We start from the raw sequence: 23,921 nt of genomic DNA on the forward strand, positions 1-23,921 counted from the left end.
TCTAATATACTCATTTTTTTTGCTTTTTTGGAATAACATCCTATATGAGTCGTTGTTATATATTATCACTACATATGGGATACCACTGTGGGAATTTTGTAAGCTAAGATGTCATAGAGCACAAGGTTCTAACAGAACCCCATGTGTGGGTGAATTTGAAGCCTTACTGAATTCCAAAGGCTCGCCTAGAACTGATCTCCAAGAAAGTGAAGCATATGCTGAATCTTGGAGTTATTGAGGAATTTAAGAGAGGGTGGTCTAACCTGATTGTCCTTGATCCAAAACCCGATGGAGAATGGAGATTCTGTAATGATTATCGGAAGCTGAACAAAGTCTCCAAGTTCAACGCTTATCCGATGAAGCATGTTGCTGAGCTGATAGTCTTGGGTCGGCAAGGAACACAACCACCTGGATCTAACAAAGGGATATTGACAAATTCCCATGTCACAAAAAGCCAAGGAGAAGACGGCTTTCTCTATGCCCAATGGTTGCTTCCAAAATGTCCGGATGCCATTCGGACAGCAGAGAACTTCGGCCACCAGAGGGCCATGGATCAGATCCTCGCACCCCTTAAGAATTATACTGCGGCATACCTGGACGATATTGTAATTTTCAGCCAAGATTGGGAAGTCATCAGGGAAAGGTACAGGCTGTGTATAATGCTCTCAGGAAGGCGGGTTTTGGGGATATGTGGTAGGTAGAGGCAAAGTCAAGCTCAAGATCAGTAAAGTGGACGCAGTCCAGAACTGGCCAAAACCACTGTCAAAAATGCAAGTTAGGGCCTTTCTGGGAATCGTGGGGTACTACAGGAGGTTAATTTAAAATTTTGCAATAGTCGCCGCACTCCTGATTGAGCTGCTTAAGGGGATCAAATCAGGCATGGCCAAATGGATTTCGAAGGCAGAGCCAGCCTTTCAAGAACTTAAAGTGGATCTGTGTTAGCAGCCAGTCCTGATAACCCCCAACTTTAAGGAATTTGTACTCCAAATGGATGCCTCAAAAGTCGGATTAGGAGCGGTCCTCTTTCAAGAGATACACTGAGAGGAGCATCTTGTACTTTACCCGAGTAGGAAACTGTCGGCATGTGAGAAAAATTATTCTATTGTACAAAAGGAATGCCTGGCCATAAAGTGGTTGGTGGACACATTGCGATACCATCTCTTAGGGAGAGAATTTAAATTAGTGTCAGACCCTGGCCCACTCAGGTGGATGAGGAAGAAAAGGGGGAAAACTGCTCATATTACCCGTTGGTTTCTAGCCCGGCAGGATTTTTGCTTCCATGCAGAACATAAAGTCGGGAGTTAAATTTTTATGAAGATGCCCTCTCAAGAATCCAATTTCTAGAGGTAGAAGATGCCAAGCCCACGGCTTTAGTTAGAGGGAGAGATATGTAAGGTGGCAGTTAGACACATAGTGGATGGGCGATCAACCTAAAGTAATGATTTAGTGCATATAAGACTAAAAGGGTAAACCTACATATATGTATGAGGAGCATAGAGTAAGTAGGCCAGGATGCACATGAGCATAGAATAAAGCAGATGGAAAAAAGTACAAGGCACAAGAAAATATGAATAAAATGAAATTTTATGTTTAACATTCATAAAAAATATATTAAAAAAACATGTATCATCAAGACAATCATAAGAAAATAGGCAGCATGATACAAATTTCCAAGACAGATTCATATATAAGTGCGATATAATGATTACAAATAAATATAAAGGTATACCATACAATATATAGGATTAAAAGGGGTTAATCGGCCATGACATGTTGATTATGAGCAGCTGAATGTGTGCTCATCATATCTCCACCCCTGGGTGTGCTTCAGTGGGTAAAATGAGAACTGTTTTGTCTCATAGATGGGCTGTGTATATGGAGGTGTGTAGATCTCCTGGATTGAGTGCCTTTGCAAAACGACTAAGAAGCTGGACTCTAAGCCAGGAGGGCTAACCAGTACTGTTGTATGGACTTGTTGCTTTATGTTTTATTTTATGTCGGACAATGGCTGTATTTGAGTTTCCTGTAATGTGGTTCATGAGGTCTGAAATAAACCAGCCAGACTTTAAATAGAAGTGGTTCCTGTTATACCTCAGATCGCTCCCAAGTGAGTAGTATTGTTACATTGGAATTGTACAATTTATCAATAAGATATATAGTTTCCCCCTGTGTGTATTATTTTTGATGGTAAACAAAATACAATTTCAAGCAATTCATTTTTCACATGCTAGGTATGATAATGGATTCCCCCGTTTGGGATTTTATATGTTCAAGAAGTTGCCATATTTGGGTAAAACATTTCCCACATTCTGAACAGAAAAAGGCTTCTGCCCAGTGTGACTTCTCAGGTGTCTAACAAGATGTAATTTAAGTACAAAACATTTTCCACATTCTGAACAGGAAAAAGGCTTCTCCCCTGTGTGTGTTTTCTGGTGAATAAATAGATAAGATTTCCGGCTAAAACATTTCCCACATTCTGAACATGAAAAAGGCTTCTCCCCCGTGTGAGTTTTCTGGTGAATAAATAGATAAGATTTCCGGCTAAAACATTTCCCACATTCTGAACATGAATATGGTTTCTCCCCTGTGTGAATTATTTGATGTGCAACAAGCAGTGATTTACTAGTAAAACATTTCCAACATTCTGAACATGAAAAAGGCTTCTCTCCAGTGTGAGTTCTCAGGTGACTAACAAGATGTAATTTAAGTACAAAACATTTGCCACATTCTGAACAGGAAAAAGGTTTCTCCCCTGTGTGAGTTTTCTGGTGACTAACAAGATTAGATTTTAGGCTAAAACATTTCCCACATTCTGAACATGAAAAAGGCTTCTCCCCCATGTGAGTTCTCTGGTGAATAGCAAGATTAGATTTCCGGCTAAAACATTTCCCACATTCTGAACATGAATATGGTTTCTCCCCTGTGTGAATTCTTTGATGTGCAACAAGAAGTGATTTACTAGTAAAACATTTCCCACATTCTGAACATGAAAAAGGCTTCTCCCCTGTGTGAGTTCTCAGGTGACTAACAAGATGTAATTTAAGTATAAAACATTTTCCACATTCTGAACAGGAAAAAGGCTTCTCCCCTGTGTGAGTTTTCTGGTGACTAACAAGATAACATTTTAGGCTAAAACATTTCCCACATTCTGAACAGGGAAAAGGCTTCTCCGCCATGTGAGTTCTCTGATGAATAACAAAATTAGATTTTCGGCTAAAACATTTCCCACATTCTGAACATGAATATGGTTTTTCCCCTGTGTGAATTCTTTGATGTGCAACAAGAATTGACTTACTGGTAAAACATTTCCCACATTCTGAACATGAAAAAGGCTTCTCCCCTGTGTGAGTTCTCTGGTGTCTAACAAGATCTGATCGATAGCCATAACATTTTCCACATTCTGAACACGAATGTGCCTTCTTCCCTGTGTGAGATCTCTGGTGAATAACAAGATCACATTTCCGGCTAAAATATTCACCACATTCTGAACATGAAAAAGGTTTCTCCCCCGTGTGAGTTCTCTGGTGTGTAACAAGATGTGATTTGAGTCCATAACATTTTCCACATTCTGAACATGAATATGGCTTCTCCCCTGTGTGATTTCTCTGGTGAATAACAAGATAAGATTTCTGGTTAAAACATTTCCCACATTCTGAACATAGATGCGGCTTCTCCCCTGTGTGAATTCTCTGATGTCTGGTAAGCTTTGATTTCACTTTAAAACATTTATCACATTCTGAACATGAATATGGCCCCTTCCCAGTATGAATTCTCTCATGCCTATCAAGATCTAATTCCTGATTAAAATTTCTCCCACATTTGGAACAAGAAAATATTTTCTTCTCTGTGTGATTTTTTTGATGTTTAACAAAAGATGTTTCGAGAGGAAAACTATTTTCATATTTTGAACTTGACATTGCCTTCTTTGTTTTAAGAGCAGTTTTTCTTTTAATGCATCTTTTCTGACTTTTATTTGTATTAGTAGTCTGTATTGAATCAGAAGATAGGACCTTTTTCAAAGGATCAGATGATAGATCTTTGCTGTGAAGGGATGATGTTATATCTGGAGTAATGGCATTCACTTCAATTATATCTTGTGTGATAGCAAAGTCATCCGATTTAAAAACTGAAGATTTAATTTGTCCCTCTGATCTTCTGGTACAGTCATCTGCCAAGAATAAGACCAGTTATTGTTTTTGAATAAAATATCCTTGAAATTCATATTTTTGAACATTTCTACTCAAAATGTTCATAGAAATGAGTTATGTAGTAAAACTGAATTATTCACTAAGACAATGACAGTTCACTATCTAATAGAAGACCTCAAAGCATGAACCAGTGTTCAACCGTTTGTTCATTCTGCCTCCCAAATATTGGAATAAAAAGTCCCGAAAAAATGTTATGTAGGCGAAAATTATACTAATTAAACCTTTTACTCATTCTGCAAAAAACAAGCTCCACTCAGGTGTCAAAATAGTCACTACTCCTATAGATTAACTGATAGTTATAATTTACAAAATGGAGTCACTTTATGGGGTTTTCTACTATTCTGGTTTCCTGCCATTCTGTAACATTAGGGCTTCTGCAAATGGTGTATCACATCTCCTCTGAGATCTGCTCCTGCAATGTCTGCTTCTATCACCAGTCGCCACCATCATTCATTCTGCGGGTGGCACTTGTGGTGGAGGAGACAATGGAACCTGAAGCTCTGGGCAGCACCGGTTCTGTTAAGCCACTAAGAATAGGGTGGCTCAGACCAGTACTGCCATCCACTCTGGCAGAATGGGTGTATGTGCAGTTCAGCTGGAGTAATCAACTCCCAGCTTCAGCCAATTATACACCCTACTAAAGCTCAAAGCATATTGCCGGAAGGTGCCAGATACAACCTTGTTCTCCTCTGGTTCAGCTCTGTGTGCTCAGCTCCCGACTTGTGTATTTGATCCTGTTGTGATCCTGGCTCGTTTACGGACTACTAGTGATGAGCGAGCGTGTTCGTTTAACCCTTTCACCGAGCATACTCGGGTGCTTGCCAAGTATCTTCGACGTGCTGGTATATTATGTTCTAGTCCCTGCATCTGCATGATTTACAGCCGTAAGAAAGCCTGAATACGTGAGGATTCACTAACAAACAGGCAATCCCTGCATAGGTGTGGGGAGCAGTGAATATTCATGCTCCTTAATAGCGGAAAGCAGTGTATCAGCAGCGCGGCTCCTGCTGCTGCCGGGCGATTGCGTGTGCCCGCTGTTAAAGGCCATGAATATTCACCCCCTCTCCAAGCCCATGGGCGTGGGGAGGGGGTGAATATTCATGCCCTTTAACAGCGGGCACACGCGATCACCCGGCAGCAGCAAGAGCCGCACTGCGGCTACGCTGTGTGCCGGCTATTAAGGAAAATGAAGTCACTGCTCCCCGCGCACACAGTCCCGGCATGGGGAGCAGTGACTTCCGGCAGCTGATCTCTCCATGTGAGCTGCGCATGGCAGTGACGTCATGCGCGGCTCACATGTAGAGATCAGTGCGGGCAGACAGGACGCGGCCCTGGAGGAGAGAGAAGAAAGGTGAGTAGGAGTGTTTATTTATTATGTGCAGCCTGATGGGGATTAGGGAGACCATGCATACTAGATAAGGATGAGGGGGTCATATATACCAGGGTAAGGATGAGGGGGCCATACATACCAGGATAAGGATGAGGGGGCTATATATAACAGGATAAAGATGAGGGGGCCATACATACCAGGATAAAGATGAAGGGTGCCATACATAACAGGATAAAGATGAGGGGCCATACATACCAGGATAAGTATGACGGGGCCATACATACCAGGGTAAGGATGAGGGATGCCATGCATACCAGGATAAGGATGAAGGGTGCCATGCATACCAGGATAAGGATGAGGGGTGCCATGCATACCAGGATAGGGATGAGGGGTGCCATGCATACCAGGATAGGGATGAGGGGTGCCATGCATACCAGGATAGTGATGAGGGGTGCCATGCATACCAGGATAGGGATGAGGGGTGCCATGCATACCAGGATAGGGATGAGGGGTGCCATACATACCAGGATAGGGATGAGGGGTGCCATACATACCAGGATAGGGATGAGGGGTGCCATGCATAACAGGATAGGGATGAGGGGTGCCATGCATACCAGGATAGGGATGAGGGGTGCCATGCATACCAGGCTAAGGATGCGGGGTGCCATGCATATCAGTATGGGGATGGGAGCAACGTATAATAGGAAGAGGGGGCATATCTACCAGGATGGGGGATATTACCAGAATTGGGGGACATTACCCCTATTCCAGTGTCAGCAGCAGACCCGCTCCCCCTTAACAGTACATCGTGACAACACTTTTTGCTTACATTTTTTTTTCTATTTTCCTCCTCTAAAACCTAGGTGCGTCTTATGGTCCGATGCGTCTTATAGTCCGAAAAATACGGTAATTTCAAAAGTGATTTGTTACCCGCAAGCTTTTGTAAATTTAAGTGAACATATAAAAACTTTTAAGTCTTTTATCATCTGAAAAAAATAAAAATGTTGAAAAATATAAAACGTGATGTTGGAAAAATGCTTACCGACCTGAAGTACAAATACAGTAAATGATATTTATTAACTATTTTGTGTGGTGTAGGCGCATACAAATTTAAAGTTCAAAAATGACAAATCTTTCCAAATTATTTGGCAATTTTCAGGTATTTTCAAAAATAAATGCAAAAAATATTAACCGCTTCACCCAGAGTACCAGATCAAATTTTACAATTCTGACCAGTGTAAATTTATGTGGTAATAACTCTGGAATGCTTCAACGGATCCCACTGATTCTGAGAATGTTTTTTAGTGACATATTGTGCTTCATGAAAGTGGTAAAATTTGTTCGATATGACTTGCATTTATTTGTGAAAATATAGGAAATTTGGCAAAAATTTCACAATTTTCAAATATTTTTTTTTTGCCCTTAAACCAGAGAGTTATGTCATACAAAATAGTTATAAATAACATTTTTCACATGTCTACTTTACAACAGCACAATTTTTGAAACATATTTTTTTTGTAAATAAGTTAGAAGGGTTAAAAGTTGACCTGGGATTTCTCATTTTTCCAACAAAATTTACAAATCCATTTTTTAGGGACAACATCACATTTGAAGTGACTTTGAAGGGCCTATGTGAGAGAAAATATCCAAAAGTGACACCATTCTAAAAACTGCACCCCTCAAAGTGCTCAAAACCACATTCAAGAAGTTTATTGACCCTTCCTGTGCTTCACCGGAATTAAAGCAATGTGGAAGGTGAAAATTACCATTTTACTTTTTTCCACAAAAATGTTGTTTTAGCCTTATATTTTTTAATTTCAGTAGGATAACAAGAGAAAATGAACCACAAAAATTGTTGTGCAATTTCTCCTGAGTACATCAATACCCCATATGTGGTGGAAAACTACTGTTTGGGCGCACAGCAGGGCTCAGGAGGAAAAGGAGCACCGTTTGACATTTTGAATGCAAAATTGGCTGGAATCGAGAGAGTGGACGCCATGTTGTGTTTGAAGAGCCCCTAATGTGCCTAAACAGTGGAAAACCCCCATAAGTGCCCACATTTTGCAAACTAGACCCCTCTTAAGGAGTTTATCCAGATGTGTGGTGAGCACCTTGAATCCACAGGTGCTTTACAGAAATTTATAGCATTGAGCAGTGAAAAAAAAAATATCGAATTTTTCCACAAAAATGTTCTTTTAGCCCCAAATGTTTTATTTTTCCACAGGTAATAGGAGAAAATGGCCCCCCAAAATTGTTGTGCAATTTCTCCAGAGTATGCCGATATCCCATATGTGGGGGAAAACTATTGTTTGGGCGTAAAACGGGTAAGAAATGAAGGAGTGACGTTTGGAATGCAAACTTTGATGGAATGGTCTGCGAGCGTCATCTCGCGTTTGTAGAGCCCCTGATGTGCCTAAACAGTGGAAACCCCCCACAATTGACCCTATATTGGAATTGATCTAGTGTTTTACTGGCATGAATTGAGATGGCATACGTAAGTTGTGTAGAGTGCATTAGGTTGGCATACGCGAGTTGTGTAAAGTGCGTCAGTTGGCATACGCGAGTTGTGTAGCATGCATCACGTTGGCATACGCGAGTTGTGTAGCGTGCATCAGGTTGGCATACGCGAGTTGTGTAGCGTGCATCAGGTTGGCATACGCGAGTTGTGTAGTGTGCATCAGGTTGGCATATGTGAATTGTGCAAGTCAGAAATAAATTTAGTAGTCCATGGATGAGTGGTTGACTCTGAAACAGTCTTTCATACACAGACCAGGTTTATCACGGCAGGTGTCACACTGAATAATGGTGTCCTTTCGTATCAACTTTCTGTAACACAGTTTGTCCCTTTTTTGCGACCTTTCTTTCTTTGCAGTTTGAGGGACCTCAATGGGAAAATGTTGCCCTGGTACAACACGGGTACGTTCAGTTTCGGAAGTACTGGGGCCTGCTTCTTCCCGACTTTCAAATATTAGGGCCTTGATCACTATCTCCTGGAACTGAAGGTACGTACCAGTGTGGCTTGCACGAAAGTGTTGTGCACTTTTTGTGCAACACCTTGGCCTTTCTCAAGGCACTGTATGGCTGGAGGACTTGATCAGAGAGCTCAATTCCCCCCATGTACTTGTTGTACCCCAGTATACAGTGTGGTTTGTGGATCTGTGTAGAGCAGGGGTGGGCAATTAATTTTTCCAAGGGGCCATATGAGAAACTGGCACTGCTGTGAAGGGCCGAACCAGTCGGCTGAACTTAAAGGGGCAGTCCGAAACCAAAAGGTGAATTTCATACTAAACGTCTATCTAATTAATGTAATTTTCTAATCTCCTTTTCTAATATAATTCACTTGACAATTCCCTATTGTACCCTCTCCTGTCTGACTTCCTGTCTTTTTTTTAACCTCCAATGGCATTTTGTTTGGAATACTCACACAGGGAGTCCCTGAGCAGTTATCCTAAGTAGCAGTTTCCAAAGTAGCTAACGGAAATATCCATGGAAATCCAGAAATGTAGTCTCATGTTATAAATTCTTCAGTGTTGCCATCACTTCTGATCTAACAGTCTATCTGTTTCATTCACAGGTATGTTTTCATCCTGCAATACCCTGCATATTCATTGAACATCCCATTCAAAACTGTGTGTCTGTATTGCTGGTATGTTTTCATCCTATTAAATTCCCTGCTGTGTTGGTAGAAAACTTCTCTAAGTTACCCCATTTGTTTAATTCTTACCTGTCTCCCTGTGCCTCCTCCCTTCTATTCACACCTGGCTTCTTTTATGTGTAATTAGTTAAGAGGTATAAAGTCAGAGGGCATGATCTCTGAGCAGTTATCCTAAGTAGCAGTTTCCAAAGTAGATAATGGAAATATCCCGGAAATGTCCCAGAAGTGACAGGAAAGATTATTCACTAAGGTGCTTGCTTTACTTCTTTTCTGTTTTATTTCACTTGATAATTTGTGGTCTATCTGCCCAGCGTGGATGTTTGAATGTCTTGCATAGTAATGCCTGCTGCGGTCTCTTGCTAATTGCTTATTCAAGAAGGCAAACTGGTACTACATCCCAGCATACACTTCCAATATATCCAGATCTGGCTTAAAGAGAATACGTGCGCTGTGACACTTGTGAAATTGATTTTATGTCCAAAATATTCAAGGTGTCTCGTCAGATAAACATGGCAAGAGGACAGAGCAGGAGACGGGTCAGCTATGCCAGATATTCAAACAAACATGCTACTTGTTCAGTTGCACTGCAACATCTAATTTCCATTTCTCTTTGCTTCATTTACAGTGGGTACAGAAAGTATTCACTCCCCTTTAAATTTTTCACTCTTTGTTTCATTACAGCCATTTGGTAAATTCTAAAAAGTTCATTTTTTTTCTCATTAAAGTACACTCTGCACCCCATCTTGACTGAAAAAAAACCAGAAATGTAGAAATTTTTGCAAATTTATTAAAAAAGAAATATCACATGGTCATAAGTATTCAGACCCTTAACTCAGACACTCATATTTAAATCACATGCTATCCATTTCCTTGTAATCCTCCTTGAGATGGTTCTACTCCTTCATTGGAGTCCAGCTTTGTTTAATTAAACTGATAGGACTTGATTTGGAAAGGCACACACCTGTCTATATAAGCCCTCACAGCTCACAATGCATATCAGACCAAATGAGAATCATGAGCTCAAAGGAACTGCCCAAGGAGCTCAGAGACAGAATTGTGGCAAGGCACAGATCTGGCCAAGGTTACAAAAGAATTTCTGCATTACTCAAGGTTCCTAAGAGCACAGTGGCCTCCATAATCCTTAAATGGAAGACATTAGGGACCACCAGAAGTCTTCCTAGACCTGGCCATCCAGTCAAACTGAGCAATTGTGGGAGAAGAGCCTTGGTGAGAAAGGTAAAGAAAAACCCCAAGATCACTGTGGCTGAGCTCTAGAGATGCAGTATGGAGATAGGAGAAAGTTCCACAAAGTCAACAATCACTGCAGCCCTCCACCAGTCGGACCTTTATGGCAGAGTGGCCCGACGGAAGCCTCTCCTCAGTGCAAGACATATGAAAGCCCACATAGAGTTTGCTCAAAAACACATGAAGGACCCCCAGACTATGAGAAATAAGATTCTCTGGTCTGATGAGACGAAGATAGAACTTTTTGGTGATAATTCTAAGCGGTATGTGTGGAGAAAACCAGGCACTGCTCATCACCTGCCCAATACAACCCCAACAGTGAAACATGGTGGAGGCAGCATCATGCTATGGGGTATTTTTCAGCTGCAGGGACAGGACGACTGGTTGCAATTGAAGGAAACATGAATGCGGCCAAGTACAGAGATATACTGGATGAAAACCTCTTCCAGAATGCTCTGGACCTCAGACTTGGCCGAAGGTTCACCTTACAACAAGACAATGTCCCTAAGCACACAGCTAAAATAACAAAGGAGTGGCTTCAGAACAACTCTGTGACCATTCTTGACAGGCCCAGCCAGAGCCCTGACCTAAACCCAATTAAGCATCTCTGGAGAGACCTGGAAATGGCTGTCCACCAACGTTCACCATCCAACCTGACGGAACTGTAGAGGATCTGCAAGGAAGAAAGGCAGAGGATCCCTAAATACAGGTGTGAAAAACTTGTTGCATCATTCCCAAAAAGACTCATGGCTGTACTAGCTCAAAAGGGTGCTTCTACTCAATACTGAGCAAAGGGTCTGAATACTTATGACCATGTGATATTTCAGTTTTTCTTTTTTAATAAATTTGCAAAAATTTCTACATTTTTGTTTTTTTTCAGTCAAGGTGGGGTGCAGAGTGTACTTTAATGAGAAAAAAATAAACTTTTTAGAATTTATCAAATGGCTGCAATGAAACAAAAAGTGAAAAGTTTAAAGGGGTCTGAATACTTTCCATACCCACTGTATGTCCTAACTGCTGTTTCCTTTCATCTCTACCGCCCTTTGACATATTCAACACAGTCTCTTTACATCAGTCCCTCTTTGTTGTACAACACTGAGGCCTTACTGACTTTTCTCAATCACTCCAAACCATCCACTACCACCATACAGCACACAAAAAGCTCACATAAATCATTGAAGCACCTATTCTTTCTCTTCTATCTCCTCCTCTTAGTTGCTGGCGACATCTCTCCCAACCCTGGGCCTCCACACACTAGTATACATAACTCTCATCCTGCTGCACACAGAAGCCCTGCCAATCTTATAAACATTCATTGCTTGCCTTCTCCTGTCTCTTTTAACTGTGCTCTTTGGAACTCGCACTCAGCCCGCAATAAACTCTTCTACATCCAAGATTTCTTCCTTTCAAATTCCCTTAACCTTCTGGCTATCACTGAGACATGGATCCAGCAGTGTGACACAACTGCCGCAGCTGCTCTCTCATACCTTCGACTCCTCAATTTCCATGACAACGACTCCCTCATACATGGCTCATGTTTAAGTGATGAATTTACTGTAGCACAGATTAATCTCAGCTAAAAGTCTAGACCCTTAAATCAGGAATAGGACAGACATTTATAGAACATTTCATAACTTTCCTAAATTCTTATTAAAAAATATTCCCCACAAACTGCATTGCACAACTGTACCCAATTTATTATATATTTTAGGAGTCTGAGTCGGTTCATTTTAAACCGACTTCACCAAAATGGACACCGACTCCGACTCCACAGCTCTGTGAAGGGGCTACAATTTTCACATACCCCCAGACCTGAGAGCAGACAAGGTGGAGGTATTGGTTCCTACAAAAAATCAGTCATATCTATCAAGACATTTTTGCACAATCCCCTCAAAGTCTGGATCCCCTTCCCTCCTGTACTTCAAGTTCACTTTCCATCTTTGAGCTGGTCACAGAAGAAGTGACCAAACTCCTCGCTTCTTCTCGCCCTACTACCTGCAAGTGACCCTATTCCCTCACATCTCCTTCAATTCCTTTCCCCAGCTGTTACTACCCACCTAACTAAAATATTTAACCTCTTTCTTTCTTCGGGTATCTTTCCCTCTTCATTCAAACATGCCATCATAACCCCTTTATTTAAAAAGCCTAACTACTAACTACAGACAGGTCTCTCATCTTCCCTTCATCTCTAAACTCCTGGAACGCTTGGTCCCCTTTACAATCCGGTTTCTGCTCCTCACACTCTACTGAAACTACCCTCACTAAAGTCTCTAATGATCTACTAACAGCTAAATCAAATGGTCACTACTCCATGCTGTTTCACCTGGATCTCACTGCCGCTTTTGACACTGTGGATCACCAGCTCCTCCTCTCTATGCTCCGCTCTAAAGGGCCTCAAGACACCGCTCTCTCCTGGTTCTCCTCCTAGGTTTTGGACCGCCCCTTGAATTGGGCACAATATTAATTTTATCGCTTTATAAAAAGCAGGTAATTATATGATTACGTTTATACGAGAGTATAAAAAAAATCATATGATTGTCATCCAGAAAAACAGACTATTTTTATCATCTGTATTGTCATCCATTTTTATATACCAGAAAAGAATAAAATTTACAAGAACGAATACAGTTTCCTATGTTTGTAATGGAAATGTCTCTGTAAAAATCAGATGCCATACGGATGATTCATATGTGATACAATTTTTTTTTTTTTTGCACACTCGTAGATTTCAATAGGTGAGTGTTATCCGACACATAGAAGAGAACGATGCATGCTTTAATCTTTTTCACACAGATATTTGGTCTGTGTTAAGCCACAGCCCCACTATCAGTATTTGGTCAGTATTCGGTCAATCTTATTTCTCAGGAGTGGGAGACAAAACCGGAGTGGGTGATAAATGCAGAATTGGTGACTTGTTTCTATTATACCTTTTCTCTGATTGTTCCTCACCTGGTTTTGGCTCCCACTCCTGAGAAAAAATACTGAACGAATGCTGACCAAATACTGATAGTGGGGCTGTGGCCAAATACTGATAGTGGGGCTGTGGCTTTAAAACTGTAATCTGAATAGCTTAATTGTATAGCATTGCTGCTAGTGAAGTCAGGTTTATTTATTTTTTTCACGAAAAGCACTAGGAACGAAATTACAGTCATGTGAATACAGCCCGATAATGCTTGCTGCAATAAACTTTATTGCAGCAAGCATTAGCAATTGATCAAGCCATACATAAATTGGGAGCGTTGGAAAAAAGTTGTTTGCCCACTCCTGTTCCACATCACACATGGTGCAGGAGGTGACAGGCAGGAAAGGGGGGGATCTTTATTGCAGTCTATGGCTGTGATAAGTCACAGATCACAGCAGGGAGCACTGTGAGGGGCTTAATCCTTACCTCTCCTGCACAGGACATACAATACAGTGCAATAACTCAAAAGCTCAATGCAAAGGGTGAGGCAAGGGTTAACCCTCACACAAAGGTGGAGAGGCAGCAGAGTATGTGGTGGGGCAGTTTGGGGAGCACATAGAATATCCCAGGTGAGGGGGCACTTCACTGTTGGGAGTCATTCAACAGGAATGCTAGTGTTATCTGGTATCAGCCTCAGCTGCCAGGAGAAGACTCAGGGAGATGTAGATGCTGATAATTAGCTGCGCTCACTGAAGGTAAACTGCAGTCTGAGAAAGGAGCTAATCAGCACAGCAGACACAATGTCCGCTCCTAGCCCATTATGTGCAGCAGATGGGTGGAGTAGTCCAAGCTTCCCTCTTCTTCATGATAATCTTGATCCATTAGTTGGTTCACAAAATTCCACACAATTTTTCAACTCACTCTCAGGACAGGGGGGCATTCAGGGGGTTCAATCCGGGTGTCCTTCCCTTCATAAAGCCTAAACTTGTGGGTGTACACTAAGGTACTCTCACACAGCTTGTATACCTTAATTTCGTACCTAGGCCTCTTACTGGGCAGGTATTGTCAGAATTTGAGCCTCCCCTTGAAACATATTAGGGACTCATCTACGCAGATGTTCCTTTGGGGAACGTACACCTCAGCAAACTTGTTGCTGAAGTGATCAATGACCGGCTTAACTTTGGAAAGTTGGGGTCATCTCGGGGAGGATGTTGTGCATTATCGTAGTAAGGCAAAAATTTGTGGATGGCCTCAAAGTATGTCTGGGGTATAGCCATGTGGAACAGTGGAGTGTTATACAACACAAATTTCTGGCTTCTTCACTATCCCCATGTGAAGAACAAGGCCCCAAAGCATCATCATTTCTACGGCGTCTACAAGGGTCCAGTTAGCAAATGATGAAGTGGAATTTTAGGGTAAAAATTGATGGGTGTACAAATTTGTAGTTTATTCTGCCAGATTACGACGTTTCGGACCGTTCGCCGGTCTTTATCAAGGGCAACTATAGTTTACAGATCTGGCAGGTAAGGGTCAGCATCTTCTAATTAAAGGAGGTAGGTGGATCCTCCAGGTTTTAAGCTCTATAGAGGAAAGGCGTTCAATGTCCGAAGTAACTTGAACAGTTTCGGGTGAAGAAGAATGTGGTGGTTTAGCGGTAAAATAGTGAACACATGATTGCAATATGGCCGGACTACACCACCGATAAAGGAAAAAAGCCGGTGTCAGAATTTTGTAGTCTTTCTACAGCTTGACCACTAGTGGCTGCTATTATTCACTATCATTAATGTGCTGCATTTCCACTCCTTACCACTAGAGGCTTCTATTGTGTGTCTGCAATTGCCCTTTACTAGCATGGCAGTTGTTGAACCTGTGGAAGCCATCTTATTTCGTTTTTGGACCTACTTATAGCCACATGGAACTCACTCAATGGTTGAGTATTGTATCTAGCCTATAGTCTAGTTCCAGTCTCCAGCTCCTGAGAACTGTCTTAGTCCATATTCACATGTTCAGTATTTGCTCAGTATTTTACATCAGTATTTTTAAGCCAAAACCAGAAATGGAACAATCAGAGGAAAAAGAATATAAACACGTGTACCACTTATGCATTTTTTTATCTACTCCTGGTTTTGTCTTACAAATACTGAAATACTGAAAGTGTGATTGTGGCCTTACCCAGACTGTTCCCACTCCCCTCTTCACTTGTCCCTATGATTCCTAGAGCTGATTCCAAGAACTGGAACTGCCGCTTGCTGATCCCCACTCGTGCTCCTCTGGCCATTGGATTGCAGCCGTGATCCACTATTATCATAACAGCCAATGACTGAGAAGAATCTAAATGACTTCTCTTCATTTAGTGGTTACTACTCACCTGGGTAGTCATATGTAGGAATCTCCTCTTCACACCGCTCATCACCCCTCACATATGTCTCTGTAGTATTAATATGGGTCAGATCTTTATCCTGAAAAAAATATTGTAAAAGTCACAAACAGATGGAGAAGTCACATCTATGATTAGATCTAATCCTGCCATCTCCACCGTTCTCATTACACAAGTATAAAACATAGAATACTGGTGGATAAAACAAGACTGAACACAAGACCTTCACAACCGTCTACACATCATAGGGGAGATCTCATGACACCTTCTCTCCATCTACCTGATGATCCTGGGAAACATCGGGATCTTCTTGTTCACAATCCTGAGGAAGAAGAGGACGGGGACATCTCTCTGGTTTTGTCCTCTTACTGGATAGAACTGGAGGAAACACATACATGGACTGAATTCATTCTTTACATACAGATAATTATCAGCCGTGTGTATTTAGTCCTGTCTATTACCTGGTGATGTGAAAGGCTGCGAATCCTCCATCATCACATCTCTGTACTCATCCTTGTGTCCTTCTAAATACTTCCACTCCTCCATGGAGAAATAGACGGTGACGTCTTGACGCTTTATAGGAACCTGTCACATACAATGATACAGTCATTCCCCCGATCTCTTCATTGCGGTACTGTATAATGTCCTAGCATTTCCAGCAGTGTCACCTCTCCAGTCAGCAGCTCAATCATCTTGTAGGTGAGTTCTAGGATCTTCTGGTCATTGATGTCCTCATGTATCAGGAGGTGAGGTGGAGGCCCCGTGATTGGGATCAGGAGTCTTTTCCATCCCTCAGACACAGGGTCCTGACAGCGCTCGCTAGAGGTCTTCTTCACTACTGTGTAATCCTGGTTATGGAGAGACACATTAATAAATCTCACTACAGACATTTCCAGAGTCCTCACCTCTCCAGTTCTGTCCATCTGTTATTCCCATAGATAAGAATGATGTAATGAGACGTCATCAGAATCTCTCACCTCTCCAGTAAGGCGGAAGAGGATCTCTAGGGTGAGATGTAATATCCTCCCAGCCAGCTTGTCCCTGTTCCTATCCATCCTTGACGGGTAAATCTGAAAAATCCTCTTGTAGAGATTTCCACTGTGAGGATCCGATATTGTAGGGACCTGAATGGGAAGAAGATGATGATGTAACATCATAAAGGATCCAAAGTAATAATACAATTACTGTAGATAATAATGGAAACATATGAGGGGATTTATTATTTTACAGCATTTAGTTTTCTTCTTTTCATCTACTAATAAATCCTATATATTTTAGGATAACAAGCAGTTTCTTCCTCGGACACTTCAGCTGAATACGTTTCTCATATACTCATCTTCCATAACACTAATTCTCGTCTCATTTACCGACACTAGAATTGGCACTAGCAATACTGCAGGAGATATTCATTACATGTGACATGAGAAATATCTACCGTATTTTTCGGACTATAAGACGCACCTGGATTTTAGAGGAGGAAAATAGAAAAAAAATGAAAGCAAAAAATGTGGTCATGATGCATGGTTATGGGGGAGGTGGTCTGCTGCTGACACTGTTATAGGGGTAATGTCCCCCAATTCTGTATCTATATCCCCCATCCTGGTATATATATGCCCCCATCCCCATCCTAGTATGCATGGCACCCTCCTTCTGGTATGCATTGCATCCCCATCATGGTATGCATGGCACCACCAGCCTGGTATGCATGGCATCCAGGGCTGTGGAGTCTGAGTCGTGGAGTCAGAGTCCATTTTGGTGGAGTTGGAGTCGGTATAATATAGAACGACTCCAACTCCTAAAATATATAATAAATTGGATACAGTAATTCAATGCAGCTTGTGGGGAATATTTTTTCATAAGAATTTGGGAAAGTTTTGAAATGTTGCATAAAAGTCTGTTCTATTCCTGATCTAAGGGTCTAGACTTTTAGCTGAGATGAATCTGTGCTACAGTAAATTTATCACTTAAACATGAGCCATGTATGAGGGAGTCGGAGTTGTAGTCGTCGTCATGGAAACTGAAGAGTCGGAGTTGGAGTCAGAGGTTTGGCTTACCGATTCCACAGCCCTGATGGCATTCCCATTCCCGTGCACACAAAAAAAAGTAAAAGGATTCTTCCCTCTACATCCTATTCTGCTGCCAGCAGCTGATCTCAGCATGTGACAACACTGCCATGAGCTCTCAGACGTGGAATAGTCACAGCTCCCCATGCCCGGACTATGGACGTGGGGATCAGTGACTATTTGTTCTCCTTAACAGCGCGCACAGTGTGAGCCGCAGCCACGCCTCCGGCAGCGGCCGGCTGAAATGTGTGCCCGCTATTAAAGAACATGAATATTCACTACTCTCCACGCCCATGGGGTGGGGAGCAGTGAATATTCATTTTCTTTTAGTAGAAGGTGCCTGGCTCCTCCGACGCTGCCGCCACTCCCCACCATCCACAGCCACATTCGTACTATAAAACACAGCCCTACTTTCCTCCAAAATTTTGGAGGAAAAAAGTGCATCTTATACTCCAAAAAATACGCTACTTCATGATGAGGATGATATCTTAATTTTCTACTGTGGCTCTAAAAATATTTATTCAGAGTCTGTCACTGACTACACTCCCGTCGGCCGCCTGTATGAATGTTTCCCATCTTCCCTGACTGTAATTTTTTATCGTGTTTTGTCTCATATCTAATACTTACATAAAAGTTAGAGACATTTATAAGAGCTGTCTGCAAGAACACAGTGGACAGGAGTTATTTGATGTCAAAATCTAGATGTAGAGTTTTATAGTTTTGTATTATGGATATGTGTTTTTCTGGGATTTTCATCTTAGATTTCCTTAAGGGCCATTCCATATTTACGGGTAATACAGTCACAAGCTTAAAATGTAAAAATATATATAATATATATTAATAAAGCAATATACCACATTTGTTTTTATGGTAGAAACAGGTATGGCTTAATATATATTTTCAAATTGTGTGTTGAAATTGCAGTTTCAAGCAGTGAAAACATTTTGAAACTGTGTTACGAGTGTTAGCTAAAGTAGACGTAGAGTCCTGTACAGAGTAAGGAAAGCTCCAACCTCTGTGAACTGGACATAATTTTTTTTTTTTACTGGTTGTAATTAAAAGCCCATGCTATAATATTAGATATTTATTATTATTTCATAATTATTTTTTTACGTTTTTTTTACGAGTGTTAAAGGAATGTTCAGTGTGAATGGAATGGCATTGCATGAAAAACACCGGAGATAAACAGGTGTTAAAATGTTCCAAAATACAGTTGTCACCAGCATCGCTTCTAAAACACCATACAAGCAGCATGAGACACATGGTGGACCTTATATGATAAATGCATCGGCTGAGTAGAACAGTTTTTTGTGTAGGGGAAGTTGGGAGAAATAGATATCAAACGATTGTCCGGCCAACAGTTATCTAATGTGTATGGGGCTATTAGTATTACACTGACAGGAGGGATAATACACCGCACTACAGTAGTACAGTGCATCACCGGAGCAATCAGAGGCTTGTATGTTGTATGATCGCACTAATGAGGGTTGTGGAAAAAGTCTAAAAAAGTTTCTAAGTGAAAACTAAATATCACAGTTTTAGCAAGAGAAGATTCTCCATTCTTGGTGAAGACAGAGAGAAGACATCTTCTATACAGTGGGGAAAAGGAGTATTTGATACCCTGTCGATTTAGCAAGTTTTCACATCTTCAAAGAATGAAGAGGTTTGCAATTTTTATCGTAGGTGCACTTCACCTGTGAGAAACAGAAGCTAAAAAGAAAAAACAGAAAATCACATTGTATGATTTTTAAATAATTAACCCTTTTACACCCCAAGGCTGTTAGCTCCTTCATGACCAGGCCAATTTTTACAATTCTGACCAGTGTCACTTTATGAGGAAATAACTCTGGAATGCTTTCATGACATATTGTACTTCATGATAGTGGTAAAATTTCTTCGATATTTTTTGCGTTTATATGTGAAAAAAAAACACACGGAATATTGGCAAAAATTTGGCAATTTTCAAACTTTAAATTAAGTTAATTAAATTAAATAACATTTCCCACATGTCTACTTTACATCAGCACAATTTTTGAAACATAATTTTTTTTTTATTGGGGAGCTATAAGGGTTAAAACTTGACCAGTGATTTCTCATTTTTACAACAAAATTTACAAAACCATTTTTTAGGGACCACATCACATTTGAAGTGGCTTTGAGGGGTCTATATGACAGAAAATACCCAAAAGTGACATCATTCTAAAAACTGCACCACTTAAAAGGTGCTCAAAACTTCATTCAAAAAGTTAATTAACCCATTAGGTGTTTCACATTAATTTTTTGAATGTGAAAGAAAAAAAATGAACATTTAACTTTGTTTCACAAAAAAATTACTAGTTTAGACCTAATTTTTTTATTTTCGCAAGGGTACCAGGAAAAAATGGACCCCTAAATTTGTTGTGCAATTTCTCATGAGTATGCCGATGCCCCATATGTGGGGGAAAACCTCTGTTTAAGCGCACGGCAGGGCTCAGAAGGGAAGGAGTGCTATTTGCAGCCTATACTGTGCCCGCTGCTAAAGAAAATTAATATTCACTGCTCCTCACGCCCATGGGCATGGGGAGCACTGAATATTCATTCTCCTTAATAGCCGGCACACAGTGTAGCCGAAGTGCCCATGGGAGTGGAGAGGGGTGAATATTCATGATCTTTAATAGCGGGCACATGCGATCGCCCGGCCACAGCAGGAGCCTCGCTGCGGCTACACTGTGCACTGGCTATTAAGGAGAATGAAGTCGCTGCTCCCCACGCACACAATCAAGGCGTGGGGAGCAGTGACTATTCCCGCAGCTGATCTCACCCTGTGAGGGCGCATAGCAGTAAAGCCATGCGCGGCTCACATGGTGAGATCAGTGCTGGCAGCAGAGCAGGACACAGTGCTGGAGCACAGGGAAGAAAGGTGAGTAGAAGTGTTTTTTTTTTTTTTTTTTATGTGCAGCGTGATGGGGATTAGTGCTGCCATGTATACCAGGATAAGGATGAGGGGTGCCATGCATACCAGGATAAGGATGAGGGGGGCCATGCATACCAGGATAAGGATGAGGGTTGACATGCATACCAGGATAAGGATGAGGGGTGCCATGCATACCAGGATAAGGATGAGAGTTGCCATGCATACCAGGATGGAGGGGTTCTATGAATACCAGGATGCGGATCGGGGGTGCCATGCATACCAGGATGGGGAGATCAGGGATGCCATGCATACCAGGATAAGGATGAGTGAAGCCATGCATACCAGAATAAGGATGAGGGGTGCCATGCATACCAGGATGGAGATCAGGGGTGCCATGCATACCAGGATGGAGGGGTGCCATGCATACAAGGATGGAGGGGTGCCATGCATACAAGGCTGGAGGGGTGCCATGCCTACAAGGCTGGAGGGGTGCCATGCATACAAGAATGGAGGGGTGCCATGCATAATATGCATATAAGGATGAAGGGTGCCATGCATAGCAGGATGGAGTGGAGCCATTCATATCAGGATGGAGTCGTGCCATGCATACCAGGATGGAGATCAAGGGTGCCATGCATACAACGATAGGGATCAAGGGTGCCTTGCATACCAGGATGGGGGATATTAACAGAATTGGGGGACATTACCCCTATAACAGTGTCAGCATCAGACCACATTTTTTGCTTATATTTTTTTCTCTATTTCCCTCCTATAAAACCTAGATGCGTCTGGTCCGGTGCGTCTTATAGTCCGAAAAATACGGTATTTAGTTTTTTATGTTTTGATGCTTTTACACAATAAAAACTATTTTGGAGAAAAAATAATTATTTTTGCATCACTTTATTTTTACAGCTATAACTTTTTTTTACTTTTCGGCTGATGGAGCTGTATGGCAGCTTGTTTTTTTGCGGGACAAGATGACGTTTTCAGGTATACAATTGTTATTTACATTCATCTTTTTTATCGCGTTTTATTCTAATTTTTGTGGTGCAGCATGATGATGAAGCATAGTTTTATTCCTCGCTTTTTATTTATTTTTTTATGGTGTTCACTAAAGGAGTTAACTAGTGACAGTTTTATAGGTCTTCTTCATAATAATATTTATTTATGGGTGCAATATATGTATTATATATATATATATATATATATATATATATATATATAATTTTATGATTTTTACCAAACATTTTTTACAACTTTTCTACTTTGTCCCACTATGGGACTTTCACTTTCTGCAGGCTGATTGCGGTTATAAGGCGTATCAATTCAGGAGCACTGCTGTGCCTTATAACTGTCAGCCCTGTAGACACATGTTAGTTAGATCATGTACTGTGATGATCTAACTACCTTGTGAGTGCCTGGTGACCCAGATGTTGACATCGGGTAACCATGGCAACGATCGGGCCCCTGCGATGGCGCCGATCCAAGAGCAGAGGGATTTCTCTGCCTCGGCCTGCTTGATAAATGCTGTGATCACAGCATTTAGTGGGTTAAAGTGACGGGAGCACCATTTCTGGCACTGAGAGCTGGTTGTCAGCTGGCAGAATCAGCTGACATCCAGCGGTGATAGCAAAATCGCCATGACATATCCATACGTTCAAGGTCGGTAAGTACCAGGCGAAATGGACGTATGGATACGTCCAAGGTCGTAAAGGGATTCAATTTCATTTTATTACATGAAATAAGTATTTGATCACCTACCAACAAGCAAGAATTCTGGCTCTCACAGACCTATTAGTTTTTCTTTAAGAAGCCCTCCTACTCTGCACGCATTACCTGTATTAATTGCACCAATCTGAACTTGTTACTTGTATAAAAGACACCTGTCCACACATTCAATCAACCACACTCCAACCTCTCCACCATGGCCAAGACCAAAGATCTGTCTAAGGACATCAAGGACAAAATTGTAGACCAAGGCTGGGATGGGCTTCAGGTCAATAGGCAAGCAGCTTGGTGAAAAGGCAACAACTATTGGCACAATTATTAGAAAATTGAATAAACAGTTTGTTATTTTTGTTAAAAAAATAATAATAATTGTCTTTGCTTTTTTTTTCTTTTTTGAAGAAAAATAACTAAAAATGTATTGAAAAGAAAGAAGAAACACAAGAGGAGTGTAAATCTTCCTTGGTCTGGGGCTCCATGCAAGATCTCAACTCGTGGGGTAAGAATGATTCTTAGAAAGGTCAGGAATCAGCCCAGAACTACACAGGAGGACCTGGTTAATGACCTGAAGAGAGCTGAGACCACAGTCTCAAACATTACTTTTAGTAACACACTACACCATCATGCAGGGCACACAAGGTCCCGCTGCTCACGCCAACACATGTCCAGGGCCTATTGAAGGTTGCCAATGACTATCTGGAAGGTCCAGATGAGGCATGGGAGAACGTCATGTGGCCAGATGAGACCAATATATAACTTTTTGGAAGCATGGTGGGAGAAACATTATACTTTGCGGGTGCTTTTCTGCAAAGGGGACAAGACGACTGCACCGTATTGGAGGAGGATGGATGGGGTCACGTATCACGTGATTTTGGCCAACAACTTCCTTCTGTCAGTAAGACCATTGAAAATGGGTTGTGGCCGGGTCCTCCAGTGCGACAATGACCCGAAACACACAGCCAGGGCAACTAAGGAGTGGCTCCGTAAGAAGCATTTTAAGGTCCTGGAGTGGCTTTGCCTCTGATCTGGCTTCATGGCGTGTGCAGTGAACCTGCTGCCACTGATCTGGCTTCATGTCTTGTGCAGTGAAGAATGACTTTCAGTGGAATGTACAACTCTGTTGGCTGTGGCTTTTAAGTGGCTAGCAAGCAAAACTGGGGCTTGTAGGTCTGTTTTCACTACTGTCTCAAAGCTTCACTACCCTTTACTAGCAATACTGCTGATATGGGTAAGGATGGCTTCTGAATGATGTAGTCAGTCTGTGAGGGACCTTAATAAAATACAGCCCTGGAGAAGCTGGCCAGTCAAATCCTTATACTTGGATAAGCTTTTTAACTGGTCTGCATTTCACATCTAGATCCCAGTTATTTTCTTGTTGAAATTGATCACGGTTGTGATAAGTCAAATGAAATCATTGTAAATCCAGGTTTCGGGGCTGGAGTCAAAACTTGGGCTGGATGGCATCCAAGTTGGTTCCAGGTTATCCTACTAGGGAATTTGTAGCTTGGGCATGGCTAAGCTGA

At 41.6% G+C, this 23,921-nt stretch overlaps 1 pseudogene; it reads right to left on the reverse strand.

Annotated features, from left to right (window-relative positions):
• Nucleotides 1-1,566: 1,566 nt before the first annotated feature.
• LOC141270693 (uncharacterized) overlaps nucleotides 1,567-23,921 on the reverse strand; it is a 44,429-nt pseudogene continuing 22,074 nt past the window's right edge.

The sequence above is a fragment of the Phyllobates terribilis genome, unplaced genomic scaffold (genome assembly GCF_046119375.1).
Source record: "Phyllobates terribilis strain yellow unplaced genomic scaffold, ASM4611937v1 Scaffold_5__5_contigs__length_657084704, whole genome shotgun sequence".
Taxonomy (NCBI): Eukaryota; Metazoa; Chordata; class Amphibia; order Anura; family Dendrobatidae; genus Phyllobates; species Phyllobates terribilis.